The sequence below is a fragment of the Taudactylus pleione genome, unplaced genomic scaffold, assembly GCF_031769625.1.
Source record: "Taudactylus pleione unplaced genomic scaffold, aTauple2 ptg003455l, whole genome shotgun sequence".
NCBI classification, from domain to species: domain Eukaryota; kingdom Metazoa; phylum Chordata; class Amphibia; order Anura; family Myobatrachidae; genus Taudactylus; species Taudactylus pleione.
Window position 1 is genome coordinate 1,665,488 of NW_028287806.1, and position 12,061 is coordinate 1,677,548.

The following is a 12,061-nucleotide window of genomic DNA, read 5'->3' on the forward strand; positions in this document are numbered from 1 at the left end:
GGGGCCACAGCAACAACAAAAAAAACCGCCCTGATTCAGCATGAGCGCTCTGAAAGAGCATCCGGCTCTGAATCAGGGCCTCTGTTCATCACTGAGGCACCGGTGGCTCTTTCTCTGACAGTCTTACAGCTGCGAAAAAACAACAGAAGGAACCTGACCCATGTAAACAGGACTGTGTCACTATATACTGGTCAGCGTAAGATGGGCCGGGCACATATATACGTACAGTATACCCATCTCCCCCTCTTATAATAATCATACCTCTTGTAATCCTATAGACTGGCCATGAATAATACAATGTGTCCTGTGCTGCATCCTGCCTGTAATCTATGACTGATAATCAGACAGGAAGAGATACAGTATCTGTCAGGGACGTTTTACACTGTAAATTTGAGAACCATAAAGAGAATAAATAAGTAAATCACCTGACTAGTTATACCGTGTGTGATATATAGTCAGCGGGGGACTTGTATACATGGAGGGGAACCAAGGAGAGAGGAACGACCGATCTCTACTCTCCGGTGCTTCTCACTCAGGTAACCCTGCAAAATAACCAAGGACAGACAATGAACTAAAACAGAACAACGTTCCTCAGCTTCCAGCAAGTCCTGACCTGGAGACCCAGAGAATGAACCAAAACAGAACAACGTTCCTCAGCTTCCAGCAAGTCCTGACCTGGAGACCCAGAGAATGAACCAAAACAGAACAACGTTCCTCAGCTTCCAGCAAGTCCTGACCTGGAGACCCAGAGTCTTATTCAGGAACGGACGGATATGCAGAGCCGCACACAAGTGTCTGTGCGGTTCCGTCCATCTCAAATGCAGAAGAAAGCGTCAGACACCTCATAGTTGTATTTGCGATTCCAGCACTGAGACCAACGTTGCAGGCTGGGATCACCATCGCCATCATCGGAGCTGAAGCTTCCCGCAGGCCGACTGGGTGCTGGTCACATAAGAGGCCAGGAATCTGCATCTGCCGACACACCCCGTTTCCGGTATTGGTGACCTGGCACGTCCACACTCCACCCCCCAAATACAGCAGCATGTCAATCATGCTGCAACTTGGGGGGGGGTCTGCGAGCGAGATCACAGGACCCGTTTTACAAGGCTAAACCCAGTCTAATAAGGCGAAAATTAGTGAGCGCCCAAAACAATTGAATTGCAAAACTGGGCGCTCATTAATTATCGCCGCCCGCGCAACAATTGAATCCCCCTCAGAGTATTTTTTCAGTCCACATTTCCCTGGATTATCAGTATAAATGGGAATTTCCTCACATAACAATGTTATTATAGATAACACTTATACAGAGTGACGGGGGCAGCTTTCTTCACCAAGCAAACCTCATGGGAGTCCTGATTTTCTGTTACATTCTGTATGATGCTATGAAACAAATAAGACTGTGGTGATAACACGTCAGAACACAACACACAACAACAAGAGTTTCCAAAACAGTATACAGTATGTATTCCCAATGAGCTGATAAATGCAACAAAGGGACCTGAGAGAAACCAGAACGCCCCAGCTACCGCCCCCGTGCCCAGTGTCCTGAGAGAAAGCAGAATGCCCCAGCTACTGCCCCCGTGCCCAGGGACCTGAGAAAAAGCAGAACGCCCCAGCTACTGCCCCCGTGCCCAGGGACATGAGAGAAAGCAGAACGGCCCAGCTACTGCCCCCGTGCCCAGGGACATGAGAGAAAGCAGAACGGCCCAGCTACCGCCCCCGTGCCCAGGGACCTGAGAGAAACCAGAACGCCCCAGCTACTGCCCCCGTACCCAGGGACCTGAGAGAAAACAGAATGCCCCAGCTACCGCCCCCGTGCCCAGGGACCTGAGAGAAACCAGAACGCCCCAGCTACCGCCCCCATGCCCAGGGACCTGAGAGAAAGCAGAACGCCCCAGCTACCGCCCCCGTGCCCAGGGACCTGAGAGAAACCAGAATGCCCCAGCTACCGCCCCCATGCCCAGGGACCTGAGAGAAAGCAGAACGCCCCAGCTACTGCCCCCGTGCCCAGGGACATGAGAGAAAGCAGAATGCCCCAGCTACTGACTCCGTGCCCAGGGACCTGAGAGAAACCAGAACGCCCCAGCTACTGCCCCCGTGCCCAGGGACCTGAGAGAAACCAGAACGCCCCAGCTACCGCCCCCGTGCCCAGGGACCTGAGAGAAACCAGCTACTACCCCCGTGCCCAGGGACCTGAGAGAAAGCAGAACGCCCCAGCTACTGCCCCCGTGCCCAGGGTCCTGAGAGAAAGCAGAACGCCCCAGCTACAGCCCCCGTGCCCAGGGACCTGAGAGAAAGCAGAACGCCCCAGCTACTGCCCCCGTGCCCAGGGACCTGAGAGAAAGCAGAACACCCCAGCTACTGTCCCCGTGCCCAGGGACCTGAGAGAAAGCAGAACGCCCCAGCTACTGCCCCCGTGCCCAGGGTCCTGCGCTTGTTTACTTCATGTTTGTTATTCAGTGTATCCGGCATCTGTGGACCATCTGTCTCCTCGCTCCCGTCTTCCGAACACGGATCATCAGCTCAGACAACAACACTCAGAACATTCATATTTACTAGGAATTCTCTGTGTTCCGTTCATATTGTTCTATCCCCAAACATGTCACCTGTGTTTTGCGCTGCGATGACTGACCATCAATAAACATCACTCATCGGGTGTCATTTTACCAGTTCTGTGAGTGTGAGATTACTTATATCAGTCACCCATAACTGCTATTATTATTATTTTTTATTATTATCCTTTATATATATGGCACCATAAGGGTTCCGCAGCGCCTTACATAGTACATAAACAAATGAGCACACAAGAAGACAGTTACTAACAGTACAAAGTGCAGGACAAATACATGATTTATACACATTGCCGCATAACATTGCTGTATTCAGGGTGTCAGCAACAAGTGTCAGGTGCTGTTGTAAGGTAAAATATAAGGGAAGAAGCACGTTAGGGAAGAGGGCCCTGCTCGTGACAGCTTACATTCTTAATCGGTGGGGCAGACAAACAGGGGTGACACAGATGGGCTGGATTGTGAGGGAGGAACATGGAGTAGTGGGTTAGTATGAGAACTGGAAAGCTTTGAGGTCGAAAGGGGTCTTGATAGCCAATTTGAAGATTAGGAGCCAGGAAGCAAAATTATCAGGGAATTTTGAGCTAATTTCAGGGAGAAGAAAAAAGGAAGTTGGAAGCTCCAGGCCAGGGAGTGTTACGACAATGTGAGGCCCCCAAAGGAGATAGCTGCAGGAGAAGTGGTGTCAGATAGGTAAATCCAGGTTTTGGTGATGGCTAGGAGATTCAAGGAGTTGGAGATTAAAATGTCATGGACAGGCAGCAGTTGATTATAGACAGAACTGGGTTTCCAGAGGGCACAGGAAAGAGGGAGAGAGAAGAAGGAGATTGGTAGGGTTGCTGTAGTGTAGAGGTGAGATTGATTTAGAGCAGGGGGATAAGGCATACCTGCCTACCCTGCCGATTCCTGCAGGAGACTCCCGTATCAAGGCACAGTCTCCCGATGCCCTGGATACTTAATGAAATCCCCCGCATTCTTCTGCTGTCTGCAATTGTAGAGCGCCTTCTCTAGCTGTAATTGCAGCCAGGCGGCCACCAGGAGGAGAACATATGAAAAAGAGGTGTCCGGAATTGTAGAGCTTCAGCAACAGGCCAGCACATATGTTTACTCAATGGCTACTTCCTCTACTCCCTGTATGATACGTCATTATTACTCTATGGCTACTTCCTCTGCTGGCTTTATGATACGTCATTATTACTCTATGGCTACTTCCTCTGCTGGCTTTATGATACGTCATAATTACTCTATGGCTACTTCCTCTGCTGGCTTTATGATACGTCATTATTACTCTATAGCTACTTCCTCTGCTGCCTTTATGATATGTCATTATTACTCTATGGCTACTTCCTCTGCTGACATTATGATACGTCATTATTACTCTATGGCTACTTCCTCTGCTGGCTTTATGATACATCATTATATACTCTATGGCTACTTTCTCTGCTGGCTTTATGATACGTCATTATTACTCTATGGCTACTTCCTCTGCTGCCTTTATAATACGTCATTATTACTCTATGGCTACTTCCTCTGCTGCCTGTATGATACATCATTATTACTCTATGGCTACTTCCTCTGCTGGCTTTATGATACGTTGTTATTACTCTATAGCTACTTCCTCTGCTGCCTGTATGATACGTCATTATTACTCTATGGCTACTTCCTCTGCTGCCTGTATGATACGTCATTATTATTCTATGGCTACTTTCTCTGCTGGCTTTATGATACGTCATTATTACTCTATGGCTACTTCCTCTTCTTCCATTATGATACATCATTATTACTCTATGGCTACTTCCTATGCTGCCTGTATGATACGTCATTATTACTCTATGGCTACTTCCTCTGCTGGCTTTATGATACGTTGTTATTACTCTATAGCTACTTCCTCTGCTGCCTTTATCAAACATCATTATTACTCTATGGCTACTTCCTCTGCTGGCTTTATGATACGTCATTATTACTCTATGGCTACTTCCTCTGCTGGCTTTATGATACGTTATTACTCTATAGCTACTTCCTCTGCTGGCTTTATGATACGTCGTTATTACTATATAGCTACTTTGTCTGCTGCCTTTATGATACATCATTATTACTCTATGGCTACTTCCTCTGCTGGCTTTATGATACGTCATTATTACTCTATGGCTACTTCCTCTGCTGGCTTTATGATTCGTTGTTATTACTCTATAGCTACTTCCTCTGCTGCCTTTATCACACATCATTATTACACTATGGCTACTTCCTCTGCTGGCTTTATGATACGTCATTATTACTCTATGGCTACTTCCTCTGCTGGCTTTATGATACGTTGTTATTACTCTATAGCTACTTCCTCTGCTGGCTTTATGATACGTCATTATTACTATATAGCTACTTTCTCTGCTGCCTTTATGATACATCATTATTACTCTATGGCTACTTCCTCTGCTGCCTGTATGATACGTCATAATTAGTCTATGGCTACTTCCTCTGCTAGCTTTATGATACATCATTATTACTCTATGGTTACTTCCTCTGCTGCCTGTATGATATGTCATTATTACTCTATGGCTACTTCCTCTGCTGCCTGTATGATACGTTATTATTACTCTATAACTACTTCCTCTGCTGCCTTTATGATACGTCATTATTACTCTATGGCTACTTCCTCTGCTGCCTTTATGATATGTCATTATTACTCTATGGCTACTTCCTCTGCTGGCTTTATGATATGTCGTTATTACTATATAGCTACTTCCTCTGCTGCCTTTATGATACGTCATTATTACTCTATGGCTACTTCCTTTGCTGACATTATGATACCTCATTATTACTCTATGGCTACTTCCTCTGCTGCCTGTATGATACATCGTTATTACTATATAGCTACTTCCTCTTCTGCCTTTATGATACGTCATTATTTCTCTATGGCTACTTCCTCTGCTGGCTTTATGATACGTCGTTATTACTATATAGCTACTTCCTCTGCTGCCTTTATGATACATCATTATTACTCTATGGCTACTTCCTCTGCTGCCTGTATGATAGTCATTATTACTCTATGGTTACTTCCTCTGCTGCCTTTATGATACGTCATTATTACTCTATGGCTACTTCCTCTGCTGCCTGTATGCTACGTGATTAATACTCTATGGCTGCTTCCTCTGCAGACATTATGATACGTCATTATTACTCTATGGATACTTCCTCTGCTGCCTTTATGATACATCATTATTACTCTATGGCTACTTCCTCTGCTGGCTTTTTTATACGTCATTATTACTCTATGGCTACTTCCTCTGCTGGCTTTATGATACGTCATTATTACTCTATGGCTACTTCCTCTGCTGCCTTTATGATGTCATTATTACTCTATGGCTACTTCCTCTGCTGACATTATGATACGTCATTATTACTCTATGGCTACTTCCTCTGCTGCCTGTATGATACGTCGTTATTACTGTATAGCTACTTCCTCTGCTGCCTTTATGATATGTCATTATTACTCTATGGCTACTTCCTCTGCTGCCTGTAGGATACGTCATTATTACTCTATGGTTACTTCCTCTGCTGACATTATGATACGTCATTATTACTCTATGGCTACTTCCTCTGCTGCCTGTATGATACGTCGTTATTACTATATAGCTACTTCCTCTGCTGGCTTTATGATATGTCGTTATTACTCTATAGCTACTGCCTCTGCTGGCTTTATGATTCGTCGTATTACTATATAGCTACTTCCTCTGCTGCCTTTATGATGCATCATTATTACTCTATGGCTACTTCCTCTGCTGCCTGTATGATAGTCATTATTACTCTATGGTTACTTCCTCTGCTGCCTTTATGATACGTCATTATTACTCTATGGCTACTTCCTCTGCTGCCTGTATGCTACGTCATTAATACTCTATGGCTCCTTCCTCTGCAGACATTATGATACGTCATTATTACTCTATGGATACTTCCTCTGCTGCCTTTATGATACATCATTATTACTCTATGGCTACTTCCTCTGCTGGCTTTATTATACGTCATTATTACTCTATGGCTACTTACTCTGCTGGCTTTATGATACGTCATTATTACTCTATGGCTACTTCCTCTGCTGGCTTTATGATACGTCATTATTACTCTATGGCTACTTCCTCTGCTGACATTATGATACGTCATTATTACTCTATGGCTACTTCCTCTGCTGCCTGTATGATACGTTGTTATTACTATATAGCTACTTCCTCTGCTGCCTTTATGATATTTCATTATTACTCTATGGCTACTTCCTCTGCTGCCTGTAGGATACGTCATTATTACATTATAGCTACTTCCTCTGCTGCCTTTATGATACGTCATTATTACTCTATGGCTACTTCCTCTGCTGGCTTTATGATACGTCATTATTACTCTATGGCTACTTCCTCTGCTGCCTTTATGATGTCATTATTACTCTATGGCTACTTCCTCTGCTGACATTATGATACGTCATTATTACTCTATGGCTACTTCCTCTGCTGCCTGTATGATATGTCGTTATTACTATATAGCTACTTCCTCTGCAGCCTTTATGATATGTCATTATTACTCTATGGCTACTTCCTCTGCTGCCTGTAGGATACGTCATTATTACTCTATAGCTACTTCCTCTGCTGCCTTTATGATACGTCATGATTACTCTATGGCTACTTCCTCTGCTGGCTTTATGATACGTCGTTATTACTCTATAGATACTTCCTCTGCTGGCTTTATGATACGTCGTTATTACTCTATGGCTACTTCTTCTGCTGACATTATGATACGTCATTATTACTCTATGGCTACTTCCTCTGCTGGCTTTATGATACGTCATTATTACTATAAAGCTACTTCCTCTGCTGCCTTTATGATAAGTCATTATTGCTCTATGGCTACTTCCTCTGCTGACTTTATGATACATCATTATTACTATATAGCTACTTCCTCTGCTGGCTTTATGATACATCATTATTACTCTATGGCTACTTCCTCTGCTGCCTGTATGATACGTCATAATTAGTGTATGGCTACTTCCTCTGCTAGCTGTATGATACAACATTATTACTCTATGGTTACTTCCTCTGCTGCCTGTATGATATGTAATTATTACTCTATGGCTACTTCCTCTGCTGCCTGTATGATACATTATTATTACTCTATGGCTACTTCCTCTGCTGGCTTTATGATACGTCATTATTACTCTATGGCTACTTCCTCTGCTGGCATTATGATACGTCATTATTACTCTATGGCTACTTCCTCTGCTGGCATTATGATACGTCGTTATTACTCTATAGCTACTTCCTCTGCTCCCTTTATGATCCGTCATTATTACTCTATGGCTACTTCTTCTGCTGACATTATGATACGTCATTATTACTCTATGGCTACTTCCTCTGCTGCCTTTATGATATGTCATTATTACTCTATGGCTACTTCCTCTGCTGACATTATGATACATCATTATTACTCTATGGCTACTTCCTCTGCTGGCTTTATGATACGGCATTATTACTCTATGGCTACTTCCTCTGCTGGCTTTATGATACGTCATAATTACTCTATGGCTACTTCCTCTTCTGGCTTTATGATACGTCATTATTACTCTATAGCTACTTCCTCTGCTGCCTTTATGATATGTCATTATTACTCTATGGCTACTTCCTCTGCTGACATTATGATACGTCATAATTACTCTATGGCTACTTCCTCTGCTGGCTTTATGATACATCATTATATACTCTATGGCTACTTTCTCTGCTGGCTTTATGATACGTCATTATTACTCTATGGCTACTTCCTCTGCTGCCTTTATAATACGTCATTATTACTCTATGGCTACTTCCTCTGCTGCCTGTATGATACGTCATTATTACTCTATGGCTACTTCCTCTGCTGGCTTTATGATACGTTGTTATTACTCTATAGCTACTTCCTCTGCTGCCTGTATGATACATCATTATTACTCTATGGCTACTTCCTCTGCTGCCTGTATGATACGTCATTATTATTCTATGGCTACTTTCTCTGCTGGCTTTATGATACGTCATTATTACTCTATGGCTACTTCCTCTTCTTCCATTATGATACATCATTATTACTCTATGGCTACTTTCTATGCTGCCTGTATGATACGTCATTATTACTCTATGGCTACTTCCTCTGCTGGCTTTATGATACGTTGTTATTACTCTATAGCTACTTCCTCTGCTGCCTTTATCAAACATCATTATTACTCTATGGCTACTTCCTCTGCTGGCTTTATGATACGTCATTATTACTCTATGGCTACTTCCTCTGCTGGCTTTATGATACGTTGTTATGACTCTATAGCTACTTCCTCTACTGGCTTTATGATACGTCGTTATTACTATATAGCTACTTTGTCTACTGCCTTTATCATACATCATTATTACTCTATGGCTACTTCCTCTGCTGGCTTTATGATACGTCATTATTACTCTATGGCTACTTCCTCTGCTGGCTTTATGATTCGTTGTTATTACTCTATAGCTACTTCCTCTGCTGCCTTTATCACACATCATTATTACACTATGGCTACTTCCTCTGCTGGCTTTATGATACGTCATTATTACTCTATGGCTACTTCCTCTGCTGGCTTTATGATACGTTGTTATTTCTCTATAGCTACTTCCTCTGCTGGCTTTATGATACGTCGTTATTACTATATAGCTACTTTCTCTGCTGCCTTTATGATACATCATTATTACTCTATGGCTACTTCCTCTGCTGCCTGTATGATACGTCATAATTAGTCTATGGCTACTTCCTCTGCTAGCTTTATGATACATCATTATTACTCTATGGTTACTTCCTCTGCTGCCTGTATGATATGTCATTATTACTCTATGGCTACTTCCTCTGCTGCCTGTATGATACGTTATTATTACTCTATAACTACTTCCTCTGCTGCCTTTATGATACGTCATTATTACTCTATGGCTACTTCCTCTGCTGCCTTTATGATATGTCATTATTACTCTATGGCTACTTCCTCTGCTGGCTTTATGATATGTCGTTATTACTATATAGCTACTTCCTCTGCTGCCTTTATGATACGTCATTATTACTCTATGGCTACTTCCTTTGCTGACATTATGATACCTCATTATTACTCTATGGCTACTTCCTCTGCTGCCTGTATGATACATCGTTATTACTATATAGCTACTTCCTCTTCTGCCTTTATGATACGTCATTATTTCTCTATGGCTACTTCCTCTGCTGGCTTTATGATACGTCGTTATTACTATATAGCTACTTCCTCTGCTGCCTTTATGATACATCATTATTACTCTATGGCTACTTCCTCTGCTGCCTGTATGATAGTCATTATTACTCTATGGTTACTTCCTCTGCTGCCTTTATGATACGTCATTATTACTCTATGGCTACTTCCTCTGCTGCCTGTATGCTACGTCATTAATACTCTATGGCTGCTTCCTCTGCAGACATTATGATACGTCATTATTACTCTATGGATACTTCCTCTGCTGCCTTTATGATACATCATTATTACTCTATGGCTACTTCCTCTGCTGGCTTTTTTATACGTCATTATTACTCTATGGCTACTTCCTCTGCTGGCTTTATGATACGTCATTATTACTCTATGGCTACTTCCTCTGCTGCCTTTATGATGTCATTATTACTCTATGGCTACTTCCTCTGCTGACATTATGATACATCATTATTACTCTATGGCTACTTCCTCTGCTGCCTGTATGATACGTCGTTATTACTGTATAGCTACTTCCTCTGCTGCCTTTATGATATGTCATTATTACTCTATGGCTACTTCCTCTGCTGCCTGTAGGATACGTCATTATTACTCTATAACTACTTCCTCTGCTGCCTTTATGATACGTCATTATTACTCTATGGCTACTTCCTCTGCTGGCTTTATGATACGTCATTATTACTCTATGGCTACTTCCTCTGCTGCCTTTATGATGTCATTATTACTCTATGGTTACTTCCTCTGCTGACATTATGATACGTCATTATTACTCTATGGCTACTTCCTCTGCTGCCTGTATGATACGTCGTTATTACTATATAGCTACTTCCTCTGCTGGCTTTATGATATGTTGTTATTACTCTATAGCTACTTCCTCTGCTGGCTTTATGATTCGTCGTTATTACTATATAGCTACTTCCTCTGCTGCCTTTATGATGCATCATTATTACTCTATGGCTACTTCCTCTGCTGCCTGTATGATAGTCATTACTCTTTGGTTACTTCCTCTGCTGCCTTTATGATACGTCATTATTACTCTATGGCTACTTCCTCTGCTGCCTGTATGCTACGTCATTAATACTCTATGGCTGCTTCCTCTGCAGACATTATGATACGTCATTATTACTCTATGGATACTTCCTCTGCTGCCTTTATGATACATCATTATTACTCTATGGCTACTTCCTCTGCTGGCTTTATTATACGTCATTATTACTCTATGGCTACTTACTCTGCTGGCTTTATGATACGTCATTATTACTCTATGGCTACTTCCTCTGCTGGCTTTATGATACGTCATAATTACTCTATGGCTACTTCCTCTGCTGACATTATGATACGTCATTATTACTCTATGGCTACTTCCTCTGCTGCCTGTATGATACGTTGTTATTACTATATAGCTACTTCCTCTGCTGCCTTTATGATATGTCATTATTACTCTATGGCTACTTCCTCTGCTGCCTGTAGGATACGTCATTATTACATTATAGCTACTTCCTCTGCTGCCTTTATGATACGTCATTATTACTCTATGGCTACTTCCTCTGCTGGCTTTATGATATGTCATTATTACTCTATGGCTACTTCCTCTGCTGCCTTTATGATGTCATTATTACTCTATGGCTACTTCCTCTGCTGACATTATGATACGTCATTATTACTCTATGGCTACTTCCTCTGCTGCCTGTATGATACGTCGTTATTACTATATAGCTACTTCCTCTGCAGCCTTTATGATATGTCATTATTACTCTATGGCTACTTCCTCTGCTGCCTGTAGGATACGTCATTATTACTCTATAGCTACTTCCTCTGCTGCCTTTATGATACGTCATTATTACTCTATGGCTACTTCCTCTGCTGGCTTTATGATACGTCGTTATTACTCTATAGCTACTTCCTCTGCTGGCTTTATGATACGTCGTTATTACTCTATGGCTACTTCCTCTGCTGGTTTTATGATACGTCGTTATTACTCTATAGCTACTTCCTCTGCTGCCTTTATGATACGTCATTATTACTCTATGGCTACTTCTTCTGCTGACATTATGATACGTCATTATTACTCTATGGCTACTTCCTCTGCTGGCTTTATGATATGTCATTATTACTATAAAGCTACTTCCTCTGCTGCCTTTATGATAAGTCATTATTGCTCTATGGCTACTTCCTCTGCTGACTTTATGATACGTCATTATTACTATATAGCTACTTCCTCTGCTGGCTTTATGATACA